The sequence below is a fragment of the Paralichthys olivaceus genome, chromosome 2, assembly GCF_024713975.1.
Source record: "Paralichthys olivaceus isolate ysfri-2021 chromosome 2, ASM2471397v2, whole genome shotgun sequence".
NCBI lineage: Eukaryota > Metazoa > Chordata > Actinopteri > Pleuronectiformes > Paralichthyidae > Paralichthys > Paralichthys olivaceus.
This window is the reverse complement of record NC_091094.1, coordinates 7920562-7939015: the sequence shown is the minus strand read 5'-3', so window position 1 is coordinate 7939015 and position 18454 is coordinate 7920562. Positions and strand designations below refer to the sequence as shown.

At 40.0% G+C, this 18454-nt stretch overlaps 1 protein-coding gene and 1 long non-coding RNA gene across 4 annotated transcripts in view; both read right to left on the bottom strand.

Annotated features, from left to right (window-relative positions):
* The window catches only part of LOC109635418 (cadherin-22), a 138742-nt gene extending 121153 nt beyond the window's left edge, over positions 1 to 17589 (bottom strand). For 2 of the 3 annotated variants that reach the window (XM_069533971.1, XM_069533985.1), the window contains exons 1-2: positions 17342 to 17589; positions 1150 to 1246 (exon numbers count right to left, since the gene is read on the bottom strand). The gene's annotated coding sequence lies outside the window, so the exon portion shown is untranslated. The remainder of the gene's footprint in view (positions 1 to 1149; positions 1247 to 17341) is intronic. The other variant, XM_020096568.2, reaches the window with a different exon arrangement.
* On the bottom strand, positions 9765 to 10960 carry LOC138406021 (uncharacterized). The gene is made up of 2 exons (XR_011239685.1): positions 10402 to 10960; positions 9765 to 10016 (listed from the first exon to the last, which is right to left on the bottom strand). It is a non-coding gene; the product is annotated as an uncharacterized lncRNA (long non-coding RNA).
* Positions 17590 to 18454: the final 865 nt, after the last annotated feature.

Genomic DNA, 18454 nt, shown 5'->3' with positions numbered 1-18454 from the left:
AACTCCCTTTTCCCCCATAGCTGCAAAACAGGGAGACAGAAATCTATAATTCTAATTTCCCAAATCGTGAGATGATTTTAACCACATCATTTCAATGTGACTTATTATTCTCTTTGATATGCGCCTGACTCCAGTTCAATCAAGTGTGTGCACCCTCACTGTTACGATAGAAGGTCAGACATGTCTGACAGAAAATAGATTCATTGGGATGCCCAGTCCAATGCAAACACACACTCACTCACACACACACACACACACGCACTCAAAAAGAGCCTGTCTGAAGTGTGATCAGTCCATAATTTCCACTACAGACAAACAAAATGACCCCAAGTAACTCTGGGGTTCTGTCCGACTAGAGATGGTGAGCATATTCAAAGGACTGTGACAGGTGCATGCACAGCTCTCATTCACACTGACAACCCAGTGACTGTGGACACCAGAACCTCTCAGACAACACAAAGACCCAGGTGCACACACGCACTCAGACACACACATGCACAGTGTTTCATTGTTTTTTTGTCTTTTCTCTTAAGAAGACGTATAAACAAACTCAGGCACAAACACTTGACAGAGCCGAGAATCCATTACTGAGACTTTATACCGAGCCTGCAATGCCACATAATCCCTCATAAGTATGCAGGTAGGAGGGCAAAGACTCATATTGCTGGAACCTGTCTGTCAAATCCCATCCCCACCAGTAACAGTGCAATGGAAGAGTATGGGGGATAATAAGCAAAAATGATGTCTCTTCACTTGAGAGTTTTCAGCTTGGGAACCATTCAAACAAATCCGCTCTTTGAAGTCCATGTAAGTGTGAGTAGGTGGCCAATGCAATTTTGAATTCAGCTGACTCAAGAAGGGGTATCATTTCTAATTCAACGTTTCGAGTGTTGAGACAAAAAACAGGTTTTTCTAGGAGGGCAAAAGCCCTGGTAGACAAAATGTCAGGGAATCCCATGTTAAATTACCCAACTATAAGCATTTTATAGCTGGTGATACAGTGCACAAGGTTGAAGAGGAGCCAAAAGCATGAAAGACATAAAATCACACATGATATAACAACATATGAAGGAACTGGTATCTGAGAGCATTTCCTCAATCACATATGACAACTTAGTGTGTTCATCTGCTTTCTATTGAAGTACTTACAGATGGAAAGTCGAATGCTAGGTTGAATCATGATCAGATGTTCGAGGAGCTCAGGAGCATATGAGGAGATTCATCAGGGGACGGGTTATCTCTGCTCCTATAAACACAGAAGAAATTAAAACAGATCAGCGAGTCGCAGCATCCATTCACAGTGGTTTGCTAATAACCGCCTCATTGATAGTATATCACTTTCGACATCAACGTTACATGTTAAGAGAGGTTTTGACGGACAGGTTGAAAATGGCCGCCGCCACCTCGACTGTTTGTTTACAGTCTTTCAGGTGTCGAATGGAAGATTTATGTTTAAATTGGAAAAGCTAGAGAGGGTTTTTTTCAGCCCTGAGATTGGTGAGGCAGAATAACAGTTATTTTATTTTTCTCCTGGATGGCAGTCTTTGTAAACTTGACAGAAGTGACTCTAAGCAAAACTGTGACAACGCTGGACAATGAGCCGCAATAGGACGGTGGATTCTGAGGGAGATTGCTGGACAGTCTGTACCGCTGAATTATTGTTAGAATTGACTCACAAAGATGTAACCACAAACTCAGCAGCTAATGGACTGGAGGGCTGGATTGTAATCTCACCTTCCTTTCCTGCCGCTACAATATCCCAACTGGCTGGATAAACAAACTGACTGGCTGAGAAAGTGACTCGCGAGGTGTAAAATTAGCTGCCGTGAGATTGTGGCCGAAGCTAAACTATGACCTGTCGTGAGAAATGAAGCCCAGACAGTTTATGCTTTAGGGCCAAATGTCCTTATCAATACCGGCTAAAAGAGCTCCAGGCATAATTGTCAGCTTTATCAGTTCTATTACAGGCCTTCTACAGCCATCAACCCTGGGCAATAAATAAACACAGGTACTTCAGAGGTTCAGTACAATACCCCATCTCACTTGATATATCTCTAATAAACAGTGCATCCCTCACCAAAAAGAATTATGCTATCTATTCCCACGTCTTCTAGGGAGCAACGTCTCCCATATCAAAGCAATTCCCCCTGGAGCCTGATACATGCCACTGTCACAATCATTTATACCTCTAGTTGTTTGAGGTGAATTCACTCTGATTTCTAAAATGTATTTGTTATAAATGACAAGTCTTTATATGTACTCTCATGAGAAAATGTTGTATGAAGAGTCATGTGGAGTTAGTGTAATTTTCTTCCCTGAAATAGCAGCAATTCTTTGTGATGTAATTTTGCAATATAAAGTCAGCATTGCCTTATTTCAAACAAAACATCATTGCAAAGAGTGCACTAATTATGAAATAGTTTTATGATAATGTGTTTCAACACAGGCCCAAACAAAATGATTTGCCTATGCTTGTTATTTAAATTTTGTCCCCCGCCCCCCCAACAAAGTTCAACAGCACTCTTTAGAATATGCACGCCATCAACAATAACTGAAATGGCCGAATAAAGGACATGAAATGTTCCACTGTGTTTGCACCTCCACATCTACATCATTTCTGCAAAATAAATATCGGACCTTGAGGTTGTCGGTTGTTCAGGTTGTCATTTTTACATATTCTTCTAGCTCCACCTTAAAAACAATATTGTGATATCCTTCTGATATCTTGTTAGCAGCGGAGCCTAGAATAACTGAACACATCAACAAAATGACAATATTTACAATATTGATTGGAAACAATGGTTTCAACAAAGTATTTATACATAAGAAATTGTCTGAAAAGTTGGGGGAGCAGCAATGACAATTGAAATAGAGTTATTTCCAGTAATGGTAGGATATGAGAGTAGGCATACTGTATATCAAGCAGTCTTGCTGTAGTTATAGTCCATGAGCCACCACCACAATCACCATAGCTATTTTCATCAACCATATAACAATGGTTATTTTGACACTACTCAAACAAACACAGCATTGGGTCAGAGAACGTAATCAGTGGTAGACTGCTCTCTTATTCATGTTGGCACTGACTGCTGTCTTTGATTTCTCTTTGACTGAGCTGAGCTAACAGCTGGTTGATGGCTGCAGCCAACTGCTGTCTAGCTGGTGGCCGATTACTCAACGGGCTTCCTGACAAGAGGAACTGAAGCTGATAAATAAAAACTTTTTTCAGACAATCTGTGATAAAGATTCTCCAAAAGTAAACACTGAGTTTTGTTCCTTTAAGTATTTTTTTCGTGTCGTTAACATAATTCATAAGTTAGCCTAATAGCTGGTAGTTTTAGCAAGTTCACAAAAATTATACTAAACAACAATTTACAGCAGCATTATATCTGGATTTTTATACTGTGCTTATTTTTGGTGGTTTGTATCAAAGTAATAATTTGACAGAATTGTATTTCTTTGTTAATGTGTGGATATTTGCTGGCAACGTAAGTATTGATGTACTTTACCTTCACAACAATGATGTGTAAAATGTATGGCATCTTATTCTGATGCTATAAAGAAAAGCATTTCAGAGGACAAACCTATTTTGACACTGAGTTTCATTGTAGGAGTGGTTTGTGAGGTACAGAGTAAAAAGCTTAGAAACTGAGAGCAAAGTGATTGAAAGAAGAGGAGATGATGAAGTGAAGAGGACCAGAGCGGCGATTAATATCATTTGCTGGTAAATCCAGGTTTCGCTGGTTTTCCAATCATAGCTGAAGCTCGGAGCCAAAGCGACGCTGCGAACTGGGACGGCTTCGCAATCCCCGAGCTCAGAAGTATTGTTATGTCTCTTGGGTTTTATCTTACAAAGCCCATTATGCCGCAGAAACAAAGAGGAGGCACAGGCTCAGAACTGTAGTAACTCCAGTGTGCACACATGGGTACACACACAACACACACCGCCACATGCACACGTAGCGGTTTAATCTTAGCAAAGATATGTATTATCAGTACAAATCCCAGCGTGTCCCCGGATTACTGATATGTGTGCATGCAGCTGTGCACTATTAAAAACAGATGTGACATTTTCATATGATAAATTCTCTGAGACAGATGATGTGAGTAGCGCAAATTCAGCAATGTGTAAACAATACATAAAAACACACACAGACACTTGCACTACATAACCCGGTGAAGCTTGTAATTCCTCGTTGGATGTTCAGTGAATTAAGCTGGTGCAGTCATAATCACTGGTGCTGTCAGAGGCATATGTACTTGCTTACTCAGATGACAGCCCGGTCTTCTAAACTTCTGTTAAATGAGCACTCATGTTGCAATACAGATGCACGCACTGTGCACAGGACTGCAGATTGTACTGCTGCTCTGCAATTAAGATTTAACTGCCAGGTTTGCAGGAGCCACAGTGGTGAGATTGCGTCTGCCAACTGGACCTCTAACCAAGAGTCCAATACACACACACTTGTTAATTATTATTATTATCATTATTATTATTATATTTGTTGTTATCATCATATTATCATTATTATGATTATTATTGTTACATTATTATCACTCTTGTTATTAATATTAGTATTATAATCATCATTATTGTTATTATCATCATCATCATTAGTAGTATTGTATTAATATTACATTGTTACATTGTTGTTATTACACTTATTATTAATATTAGTATTACCATCATCATCGTCATTATTAGCATTATTATTACTTTACAGTTTATTTTATTTTTCTGGTGCCTCCAAATCACCTTATATAAACAGACTGAAATGCCAAGCGCTGTATATGGAGCACTAAAGACTACTGAGACTGTGTTATGAGGGAATACATCCCTGCTCAAAATGACACAACCACGGCAGCTGTTCAAAGATATTTCAAAATCCCACTCCAGTGAATCTTCATCTAAAAGCCCAACTTATCTATGTTTTAGAGTCTAGTCAACATTTCTCTGTGAAAAGAGCCTCAGCCCACTGGAGAGGGAACTTTCCGAACCATCTTGGCAGATCTGCTTTGTAACCTTACAAACTTTGTTGGCTGAGCCCCTGAGAGATTTAAGGGTTTTGCAGAATTGCAAATCTGGGAAAGGACATACCCTTGAGGCTGTCATGCAGTACATGATCCAATCTGATACTGATATTGTTTTTTTTTTGTCTGTAACACCTGTTTGTTTTTATAGCTTTGACGAATCAAAGTGCTGTTACACAGTTTGGGTGACTTTGACCTTGACTGTCACATCGTCTTCAGGATTTTCTTAAGTATTTCATTTTTCAACAGGTTTAAAGTTGCAAAGTTACACAGAGTAGTCAACCTGCAACCACACAATTTAATCTTTATTATCTTAATTTTTCAACTGTCCTCTAGCAGTATTTCCCTTATTTGCAGGTTTGTAAAAATAGATCTGTTGTAAAAGGATTGAGCTGCTCCAGTTTTATAGCTACACTAGGATTTGAAATGTTCTTCCATTGAAATTTGGCTGCTTAGCATAGTTTTTGAATACAGCAGGAAGTTGTAAAACAAGCTTTAATAGGGGAGATTAGGAATAAATTAAACCGTTTAACAAACCCACACAAAAACACACATGCTCCATTTTTCTCATGTGAACCCTTCTCCTCCTCCTTTATTTTTTCAATGAACAAAAAAAATGTTGGTTTAATTGATACATTAGTTTAATGGGTTATTGCTGGTTTATGTTGCCCTCTTACATACTTCCCGATAAATATCAGGCAGAAAAAAGATGGGATGGCAGTTTGCTTCCAGATGTTTTTCACTGTAGACACTAGACAACGTCATAATTTGATAAGTTCGAACATAAATAACAAGTTTAAAAAAAGACAAGTAATAAATTACAGCAGGGCACATTATCTTTTGCATCTATGGATTGGGACACTGACACAGTATGTCAGTGTCTGTAAAATAATAGATAATGGTACCATATGACTAATATGTGTGGTTGCACCCTGAATAATGCTAAAAATACAGACTCTAGCCATATTTCAACCTTCCTCAGACATAGTTTTAGCTTGGTTTCCAGATTTTTTAATGAGAAGCACTTGTACAGTTACTGAGATTCTAAATTGGTTGCTATAGTTACAGTTCTAGACCAATGATCATTTTAAAGAGTTTAATTTTTCCTGAGAGCATATACACATATTAATTAAGCAGATGTGAATTTCAATGTTTTTAGTTTGGAAAGTAAGAAAAAGGAGGCGACCTGCAGTGGTTGAATGGAAGAAGAAATTATGGGCCACACGCTCTCGCCAGGGTCTAAATTGGACAGAGGAATAAACGTTGATATGTCATCACTATGACTCAACATGGCACCTCAGTGGTCATTAAGCAGACAAATGATGGTCCAGGCTCAGCAGAGCTGAGGCTGTTGGAAATGTTGCATGTTGTTGCAGGAAACCAAAAGAACAGAGAGAAAGAAGCAGAGGCATCCTGTGTCCATCCATTTTCTGAAGAGGTTACACTGTCCAGGGTTTGTGGTGCTGGAGCAAAACCCAGGAATCATTAGGGCATTCACATGGAGAGAATATGCAAATGTCACGCAGAAAGAAAGAGGCTGCGCGGCTTTATGAAACTCATCCTGATGTTCTAACTCATGAGTCACTGGAAAGTGCACAAAGAGTGGAGAGATGCACCACAGCAGAACATTTACAAAGCAAGTCTGAGACGAAATGGAGAGTGATTTAGAGAGTACGAGAAAAGGATGAGAGAAAGAACTCAAAGACAGACGGGAGACAATGAGCCAGGAGAAAAAGGTCTTCTCACACTGATCAGCCACATTTAAACTAGGTATCTGGTTTTAATGTGGCTGATCAGTGTATGATCTAAGAAGAAAAAAATCAACATTTCAAATGCTGTTGGTGAAAGTTTGTCCTCAAGGGTTCCTCATGTACGGAGGCTTGAGACATCCTGGAGCTGCCGCCGGTTTGTTCACGACCTGGCACTTTGCTGCATGTCTCCCACTCTCTGTCCCATCAATGAAAGAGGCTTAATGCCCAAAAACGGACCTAAATGAAACAGAATTTTCCATATCACGCATCATTTTCCATTAATTCAATATAATTTCTGTGACACTTCAGCCAGCCTGTTTTGTGCTGATTTTAAGAGTCTCTCTAGACACCAGGCATACACAGAACACTTAGACCACTGAGATACCGCTGAATAAGTGATGCTTGAATCTTAAGCAAGTTTCTTATTGTCTGCTTCCAGGGAGCCATGAGGATTATTTTAAAGTTTCATGACTTCCTAACAATACAGATTATTATACCCTTGTGGGTCCATGTCTGGGGCTTACTGTAAAATTATGTTCCATTAGGAGGTTATTGTGGAGATTATGTTTTTCCTATTGAAAAGAAAAATGAGCTAAAGCATTAGGAGAGATTTGTCTGGGTTGTCGAGCTGAAGGCTCAGTTGTCCAGGACAGACGGGTCGATAGATTGATGCCTGACCATAATCTGTGATGTAAGGTGATCACTCAAGCAGGCTGGTGTCACTGTATGTGGGTATCATCATAGAGAAGCCTGAGGGGTAACAGCAGAGGTCAATAAATAATTATTCACTTTTTTTTTCAAAGGCATTATATTGACGACCTTTGAGATTTCCTTGCGTGTTTATGCCTCTTAAAGGCAGTAAATCGTATTTGTTTGAAGCAAAGAAAGTTTAGAGTTGAAACTAGCTGGCCAGTGCATGTTTGAGCTTCAAATTCTTACCCAAGTACGAAATGTTTTCACAAGGGATAAGAAACTTTTGAATCTTTCAGCATGGAGGCAAGTTGTATTACTCTAAATGTGTATGATGTCTCAGTGTGTATCTGTGTGCATGCTCAGACACTATGTGTGTGTGTGTGTGTGTTTTCCTTTTTTGAGCGTGAGTAAACATGCTTTACCCAGCAAAAGCTAATACCATTAGTAAGACTGTACAACTATCCCCGAGAGTGTGTTCTCAATACATAATTCAGCAAACACATAAAAACTTTAAAATTTGGATCCTTTTTGGTGTTTGTTTGTGTGCTAGTGGGTGGCAGTAAGAGGAAAGAGCATGAAGCAGTATTTTATAAAATAAAAAAAACATCGTAATGCACTCATATCTAAACTATCATCCGACCCTTCCCCACAGAGGAAAATTTCACTGCACAATCAAACCTGTCATTTTTGTATAACATTATACTTTATGGGGGTTATTTTCTAATGCCGGACAGACATTCACTGCAACAGCTCAATATCACTTTAAACACAATTATTTAAGGATGTCTTTTCCATTATTCCCCTGCAACGTGCCAACAGCATCACATTGGAAAACAACTTAGTTCCAGTCCCAAGGAGTCCCTAAAAGGGCAGTAATAAGAGTTATTACTCTGTCTGCAGACTGGAGACACATTTCTCCAAGCTGCCATTTACCCACACACCTGCTGTTCTCCGTCAGTTCAGATGCAGGGTAAATGCTATAAATTACAACAGTGAAGAGTTAGACTTCAACACTATGCAAAGGTTATTTGTTACCAGTGCTGCTGATGACCTAAAGCTGTAAAGCAGAAAGGAGAAAATATGTTTGACTGCAAAACAGTCTGTAAAACAAGACACTTTGCTTGGGGAAATAAACGTAAATACTGTAACTGACACAATAAAATAGTCCCTTTAACACTTAGAGGAACCATATTATACTCATTCAGGTTCGGAATTTTAATTACTTGAAAAGTTTTACATTACAACAGTCTAATGTTCAGAAACACTTTTGTCATACATATTGCTGCAGCTCCTCTTTTCAGGCTCTGTCTGAAACACTCGTAAAGCCCAGTCTGCTCTGATTGGCCAGCTGGCACCCTCTGCTCTGATTGGGCAACCACTTCTAGCGCATATAGGATAATTCTGCCTCCGTACTTGCTTTGCCTGGCTTTGTTAGGGGGTAGGCTCGCATGCATTAGACGAATGTCGGGCATCGACAGTATAAAAAAAACTTCAATACACACTAGAGGAAAGAGAAAATGAAAAAGCATATGTCTCCTTTAACTTCACCTATGAATCTTATTTTATTTGCTACCTATTACAGTTATGAGATACTGTGCTTTTTGACAAAAGATGCTGAGTAAATATTACTGATCAGTTCCGTGTTACACACCGAAAGTCATAGAGCAATTCACCAGCCACAAGATAAAAATCCCACCAGAGAGAGACCAGAATGAGAAAGAGCAAGACCAAGACAAAGAAAAGTAGCCAAAGCCTGTATTTCCCTATCGCCAACTGTCTGTTGCTAGATTTCATTGCTGGACATTCAATGAAAGGCTTTAAGGGGGGATTCTGACAATACACAAATTATTTATTGATGTCTCGTCATGCAATCCATTGTCTTATTCACTTAATCCTGCTTTGGGTCACACGGTGCTGGAACCTGTCCCAGCATAGATTGAGCAGGAGGCAGGAAGGAAAATAAGCTTGACAAGTTGCCAGTTCACAGATGGACTTACATAGATAGACACTCACTTGCTCTACTGTAGCAGGTAACTGGGACAGCTGCAGGAAACCAATGAGTGCTGTTGCTCTAAGCACCAGTTGTAACTACTGAGCCACAGTGCTGCTCTGTTGTGACACATTATATATCCAAACACAGTTTTAAAACTACAGAAAATACCTAATTTACTCACAAAAAAAAAAATACAAAGTTTATTTTTCATCACAAAGGTAAAATATCTGGAATTCACGTCTGCCACTTTATCTCCTGACAATTGTTTAATTTTTACCGTACAGAAAAAGATTAAGTCATTAGAAAGGCTTGTTTTAATAATCCAGCATTTCATGGTATAGAAACTAACTAAACGATAGAGAGATTTTCTCTTTCTTTCATGGCTGTACCTGAATCACTCTGCGAGTCTTTGAAGCAGACAGCCCATCATAAATCTCATTTCAGGGACACTCGTTGTCAATGAGCATCTTCAGTCTGGAAAAATGTCACCTTCTACTGCCAGTAGATAATCGGAGATGAGACAAGAGCTGAAAAAACACGAGCTTCCCCTGTCAAACAGAATGAAACTCATATTTACTGGCATTACAGTCACTCGCCGAGCGGAGAATGAAATTAACTACAACTGAATGTAGAGTGTTTACTTATTAAAATGACCCCAAAGCATCATCTCACACTGGGTCGCATGCATAAATTTGAGAAGAGCAAACAAAACAATATGATAATAACTTATTATTTTTTCCATCACCTCTAATCCTTTGTTCATTTCAATCTCCTCGTGTACAGAAAAAAATCCCTTTGTAGCAGTGCACATGTCTGTGTGTGTGTACATGTGTGCGTGAGCGTGTAAAGTATGTGTGCTGTGATTCACTGTGTTTGTGTGTCTCAGTGCACATCAAATATTTCAGCTTCAAAAATGTGGATGACTTTCCCTACCTTGGCAGCCTTCATCCCTCCAAAAGCCGACACTGATGCAGAAATACACCACCGCATAAGCTCTGCCAGTGGGGTTACTCCAAACTCCGAGGAAGAATCTTTGTGAACCGTGACATCCAGGTGAAGAACTGCCTGTTTACAAGTCAGTTGTTCTTCCCACTCCAGTGCAGGAGGCACAAACCAAGACCAGCAGACTAGCTACAGAAGGCAGACTGACTACCTGGGTCCCATCAGCAGAGACGCCTCCAGGAATTCATGCACATTATGTAGAAAGACAGTGGAACAAACAAAAAACAGCAGAATAGGAGAACTGAGCATGAAATATTCTTCTTCAGCTATCAACGACGATCAGAGTATCATTAATGTTCATTCATATGTTGCCATGCTAATAATAAAGGCAACTACAATCACAATGCCTTTGATATTGTCAAGAATAAATGTCCAGACTAAAAACATGTTATGTTTGTATGCTGTTAACCTAGATAGCATTTCTTTTTTTCTATTTCAATTTCATGCTTTAAATATATTTCCATATCTTGGCAATTACATTAGTTTGCTGAAAGGTCTCTTCTACAGATCACTGACTGTCCTTTGATTTTTTCATTTACTGTATATTTGAATGCATGAATTCAGATTTTGTTTGAACTCTCCATTCGATATCACTCATTTGGCTTCAAATGGCATGGCTGATGCTGATTACACATCAACCAGTTTCACTGCATCACAAGGCCAGATGAACCCAACAGCTGTCTGCAGCTTGTTATTGTCCATGTTCTCCTCTTGCTATTAGTACTTTGTTGTTTTTGTTGCATTGGGAATTACAGCATCGTGGTGCCTAAAACATTTAAAAATGTGAATCTATCTGTGTGATGCAGTTATTTGGCCGAAAAAATAGGACAAACCTTTGATATGCTTTCAAATGTAAATATATCATCATCAAAGCACTCATGTGAGCAGCAGATGAACATAAAATAATATGGTGGGCATTTGTGGTGTCGACATGACTGAACTGTCTAAATTAACCAAAAAATAATGGGACAATGACATGACTCTTATTATGGATGTTTACACTGTGGTTTTTTTTGACACAGTGTAAAATGACTGCAAACCTATTTAGTTATTTTATGTTTTTGTATTTAAACTAGTGAATTAAGATGAGCAGGATCAGCTTAAGGAAGACGAGTGAAACAGCTCACCTAGCTAACTATTCCAACTAGCACCTCTACATTAGTTCATAGACTGTATATAAAGATGGAAAATATGACAGCTCTTCCAAAGTGAATCCTAGATGATCTATACTACGGGTATATTTGGTTGGCTGCAGTATATTTCAAAACCCCCACCTGCTCCATGTCAAAGGATGGGACATGGGGCAAACTATAATAATGTCCTGGTGTTCATTTTCTTTTAATTAATCTTTTACTCCAAATAATGTTATTGGTGCAAGATGACAGGTTTCTTATCCAGGATGTTTTGACTTCATTTCTGGGTAGTGGGAGGAAGTGGAGACATTTTTTCCATATTTATTTCTAGACTATGGTTCTATATCCCTTTGTAAACCACAACTTATTATTTTTTCCAATTCTCTTTGACAGATTTATTTAAATTTAATAAATTGAACAGGTATAATGTTAATTTGTAAAATTTAGAGCTGCTGCCTTTTAACTTGAATTACTGTTGATAACCTACAACCATGATGATGTGTGTAAAACTGCTTCTCCCAGGACAGTTGCTCGCTACCTTCCAACTCAGCCTCACAGCCGTTTAATTTCCAGCACAGCTGCAACAATGACAAAAAGAGCTCTGTATTCGTAGCCTGTTTCATCACAAGTAAAAGCATCACAAAAACTGGTAGAGTTTCCTCAGAAAAAGCCACAGTGTTTGAAAATTGTTTGATCAAAGTGTTGCCTGCAACCTTCTCCTTGAAATCAGGTGCAAACAGGACTGGAAAATCAACCATGGAGTCTGTCCACAGCCCTGAGCTCCTCTGTCTCCTCCCACCTGGCGACTCCATCACAGAGCTTAGGAGTGCTTGATGCAGTCCCTGCCCAGAGGGGGTAATGAAGTGGCTAAGGGCTGACCGTCCCTGACCGGCGACAAGACAGCAGGAGTGAGGAGTGTGACAGTGAAAATGTGTGTGTGAGAGAGGGAGAGTATGTGTATGTGTGTACTAAGTTTGCTGAGGATGAACCAGGCACCTAACCACGGGTCCAGATCAGTTAGTTGGCCTAATCGCTCCCCTCTGTTGGCCATAAAGATCCTCTGGTTTACCCCTGTATCTGTCATCTTTATTGCCACACTACTGCCATCTGTCAGCCTCTTTCTCTCTCTCCATTTCTCTTTCTCTCCCTCATTCTCTATCTCTCTGTCTATCCAAGCCATCTCTCCGTTCACACCATGTTTATGCTCCAGCTTGGTAAACGGTAATCAATGTCTCACAACAGAGGACTGCTTCATCTAAACGATTTTTCAGGAGGTGTGTGTGTGTGTGTGTGTGTGTGTGTGTGTGTGTGTGTGTGCGTGTGTGTGCTCTTGTACACATATCTTTGTGAGGACCATTTTAAGCCTAAAACCTATGGAGTGAAGACATTTTGGGGAAGTGAGGACATTTCGGCCAGTCTTCAGTTTCTGACCTTTATTGGACTGTTTGAGGGTTAAGACTTAGTTTTAGGTTTAGGTTAGGGTGAGGTATGTTGTAGTGATGGTTAAGGTTAGGGTAAAGGGCTAAGGAATGCATTATGCCAATTAGTGTCCTCTCTAAGACAGAAGTACAAATGTGTGTGTGTGTGTTTGAGTAAAAAAGAGAGACAAAGGGCAAAAATCAGAGACGAGAGATACAGCTTTTACTCTTTGTACTGGGGATGTGCCTGATTTTTCTGTGAAATGATTAAAAACTGATAATACTCATTAGTTGAACTATCACATTTTATTAATGTGCAACGTCGATCATCTATTGCAGACACTGACCTCCTCCTCCCTGCACGCCTGGATGTTAGGAACAGGGTTGTCAAAATAACACATTAATTTTGATTAATTAATCACAGTAAATAATGTGTCAAAAAAAGTAAACACTGATTAATCACACTCTACGATGCCCCCCGACCCCAAAAGGGATTAAAACCATTCTTCATAGGATCTCATCTTCCCTACCTCTATCTTGTTGGAAAAACTTTTGATTCATTTAAGAAAATAGATCTTTCAGTTCCAGCCTCAGACAAAAACCTTTCCAACAGGAACATCTCACGCAGTTTCACAGCTGAGATACTGGGGTGAAAGGAATGTCATGAGGTGCACATGTGCTGCTGCTGGACAGACAGCATGAAGCCTAAACCACAGCATCACATAACTTACAAATTATATATGTGATTGATTTAGATTAATTCCAAAGCATGATATTAATTAGATTAAATCAATTAATCACTTGATACCCCCAGCTGCAGCGAGGTGAGAGGTAGGGCGGGCGAGGTCTCACAAAACCAGTGTGGTTTGGCAGATGGTTTGATCTAGAAGATACAGATAATATCTTTATTTTATCTATATTTATGCTTGCACAAAACACAGCACAGAAATTTCCTTTTTAACTTAGTTGACAATAAACCCTGATTCTGAGTCTGAAAATAAGGATGTATACAGGCTGTGTGAGCGTAAACTGACATATAACCACACAAAGTAACTGTCGGTTTTTATACAGTAATGTGAAATGTTTATAATGGATGTTGCACACAAGGGCCAAACATTTTACTGGCATTTCAATTCTGATTTGGTTATTGAAGAATGTGTCTAAATTGCTCTTAAAGGTTCAGTGTGTAGAATTTAGGGACCTCTAGTGGTGAGGTGGCAGTGTTGCAGTGTTGGGTATGTCCAGTTTGGGCTGCTGTAAAAACCATGGTGGCCTCCGATAGAGAGGACATGCTCCGGATGTAAATATAAAAGGCTCATTAGAGTACAGACAACAGCAATTTTTACAATTTAGATTAAACACAGTAGTGAAAACATCACAAGGATTATTTTATATAAAATTTCTGACAATAGATCCCTTTCACCTAAATATTACAAACTGAACCTTTAAATACATTAAACAACAGTGAACCTCATAGATTAAATTATGTTCATTATTTACTGTTTTTAAATTTATTTTAAATCACTAGGTAATATCCCTATTTTGTAAATTCATCAGTATTAAAGTTTTATATGCAGCTACAATTCTTTGTGCATCCATGGTTTGCAGGGCTGTGTGTGTGTGTGTGTGTGTGTGTGTGTGTGTGTGTGTGTGTGTGTGTGTGTATGTTTGTTGAAAATGTGTGAAAATGCCTGCCTGGAATTGGCACTGACTCCAGAAGCCCACAGTAATGCATTCACTTTTGGTACATAAATCACAATCAGCCCATTCTGCCATCTGGGTTACTGCTACATGGCCCTTGTAATGTACACGCTGGTTAGACCACCAGCTGAATAAATGAGCAGTCCAGGATACAAAGCAGAAACATGTCTGTAATGGACAGTATTTTTTTCCTCCTTGCAGAGAGAAAAGTTTTATATTTTATATATTCTATTCTATTGCAGCTATATGTGCACATATGTGTATCTCAGCTGACATGGCTATAAAGCCTTGTAACATAATCCACAATACAATGGAGTGCAGTGTTATGGTAGGAAAGCAGACAAAAGATGGGTTTGGTAAATAAAGAAGTAATTGGACATGAATAAAATATAATAACAGACAACCAATGGTAGATGTGGTAAATTTGTAGCCCAGCATACGTCTTGATCGCAACATGATTTATGTTTAAATAATGACTGAATGCTAGTTACCACAAAAAAGTATGACTTATCATTACCACATTTATTGCACAAAGACAAGAACAATTAATTATATGGGAGACTTTAAATTAATTCTGCCCTCCAAGTTTTGCTGATCTCTACACCGACCAATGTTCAACCTGCAACCTGCAAAATCAATTTTCTAAACCCAGGGTCAATAAAGGTCACCGCCCTCACCCAGAGGTCCTGCCTCTTTGACCGATTCCTGTACAGATCCGCATCTAATTGGAAAATTAAAGTCATTGATTGGCTATTGGGACAAGAGGCATTTCTCTCACTTTCCCAAACACCAATTAGCTCAGGATAAATCGTAAACTGAGGCATTCCAGCAGTCTCAGCCACACACACACACACACACACACACACACACACACACACACACACACACACACACCTCCGATATAGTCAGACACGTGCATGGACACGCCAATACACTCGATCTACAAGATCACACATCCTACAGGAGTAAACTTGAGCATTTCTAACCTCAGCCAAGGTCACTCGGTAATATCCAAGCTTAAAGTACTGTAACCCCCCGGTCACAAATCATATTCTGTTAATATGAAGCCGGCACACACACACACACAAACACACACACAAGTCGTCCTGTTGGGAGTAGGTTGTATTTCATCTGGATTCCACAGAGATGAAGAGTCTGCCTCCCAACAAAACAAATATTACGTTGGAATGGATAGAATTTGATAAATCTTGTAGCTGTGATATACGTGTGACAGTGCATGTGTCTTTGAGGTTATATACGGGAAAATAAAATCACAGCACAATGGAGCTTCATCTATAATAAAACCAGGAGCAATTGTTTCTTTGTCTCGTCAATGATTGTTTCATGAGCCACACAAATGCCAGATGGTATTTAAGTAAATCTAAATGTCACATCTACAAATAATTTGGAAAGAGAAATTATTGGCAACAAAGCACAATGAAAAAGGTTGTGAGGGAGAAGCAATAGGCAAAGAAACAGTAACTGCTGAAATACATAATTTGGATCTTGTCCAGCAAAACGTTTTGAACAAACAGACTAGAAATATCCGTGGATGCTCATTTGATCTGTGAATATCTATTAGATTAAAAAATGATTCGAATATTAAATGTATGTGACTAAAACCTACAGTAATCTGTGTTAATGTGAATACCTTCTCAGCAGAGATCGACATAATTAAAAAGAAACGACGGTTATTTGCACCACACATTCTCTCTAATGACACTTTAAACGTTTTTTTTTAATCTACAACTACTGAATCTGTGAAGGATTATCATCACTAAGCCGGATATACACGGAATCCAGTATGGTATTGTTCCCAGATATGAAACAGTTCTGATGGCAGTGTGCTCTTAAGTCTGCATTCAGTCATTCAGCAGCGTGGCTTCAGAGCAAAGTGGCACACATCCAACTTCCAAATGCATCCTGCTAGCGCATCAAGTGGCCGCAGTCCTCGCAGACGCATCCCACTGTGCAGGAGATGCGTTCAATCACTTTACACCCTGGTAATTCCATTTAGGAGAGTAGGCGCTGCTAATATTACACAAACTATATACATATTTACACACATTTCTACTCTTGGTCATATAACATTTGTTTAAATGTACAAAGACATGCGTGCGCACACGTGCTGCACAACCACACAGAGGATATCTGACTGAAATGTTGCAACAGTAAAAATGATATGACGCTTTGATAAACGTGCAGCCACAGTGTGTGTGCGCGTGTGTGTGTGTGATCAATATGATACTTCAAGATGCAACTAAACGGTTTAACGTGATCACGACTGCGGAACAACGCGTATCATCCACCAACCTGCTGTTAATTTTGGCACAAGTGGCAACAAGTTCGGTGGTGGTGCCATGAGGTGAGGATGAGGAGGATTCGGTAAAAGCAAAAGCATTCTGTCTCATCATGCACTTACACGCACGCACAATACTAGCGCACAAAAATCCCTGTGTGCATTCATGCAATTTTCCTCTAATGCTCTGCACACTGAAGTCCCCACGGAGCTGTTTCGCCGGGCAGTGTGCACGTCCGGTGGAGTTGCATGCTCTGAGGCCACGCCGCTGCACGGTGCAACTTTCTCCTTAAATTAAAACACCCCCTCCAAAGTCTTACCTTTCTTATTCAGCGAGGGGAACAGACGCCTCAGGCGTGACAAGTTGCTGAGGGGACGCGGGGACGCGTACTCAAGTTGCCGCTTCTACCCGGATGAAATGTATAGGATCCTCCGTGTGATGGAAATCACAAGGACGGACGCTCCGTGCGCCTCGTCTGCCACCGCGCTGCGCGTCTGGAGGCTCCGTTCAGACAGGAACGCATGAGGGAGAGGGGACGGCCAAACCATGCCGCGTACTCGGCACGGCGCGGAGTGGAAAGCCCCTGGTGGTGATGGAGGGAACCTACAAGGGAGAGGGGGGGTCGGGGGAAAGAGAGAGAGTGAGTGTGTGTGTGTGTTTGTGTGCTTGCGTAAAAGAGGTGTGTAAACTCTCAAATGGACTCTTCACCTACAGCCTCAGGATTTTGGCATAAATTCATGAGCACTGTGTATTCATCCATAACATAAAATATAGTTTATTCATTTTTATATATTCTGACAGAACAAAACAAACCAAGTGCAAAAATCAACTGATTCCTTAACTTTCAGAGCTCAAGCGAAGGGGAAGTTGTCTGCTTTGTTCTCTAATTCTATTTTGATACTCGCCCATGTCCCTCAACTCCTCACCTAATTGAAAAGACTTTGTAGTGGTCTGTACATGGTATTCAGATGAATCTTCTTTGGACAATGGAGAGGGTGATAATATCAAGTGCGCCTGCTTCTTTGAAGTGGCTCACCTGCTAATCAGTGTGTGTGTGTGTGTGTGTGTGTGTGTGTGTGTGTGTGTGTGTGTGCCTGAGAAATACGATTGTGACAAAGGGAGAGGAGAAGCGATGGAGGGAGGATTTTGGATGCACATTACCCACAAGCAGCCGGAGTCTCTCCGAGGCTCAGTAAGCAAAGTTGGGGGGTTAGGAAGCTGATGTACCAACAAGGATTTTAAAAGCCACTGTTCACAAAGCGCTGAGCCACTGAGGGGATGAAGGGTGACCCAGAGAGAGAGGGGGAAAAGGGGAAGTAACAGAGAAAGTGAAAAAAAAATATTTGTTCTTATTTGCATCCCAAATCCAGGGCTTTATGTCAGACAGGTAGCAAATCAATAACTTCATGTCTACCCACAGGTAAAGAGCTAC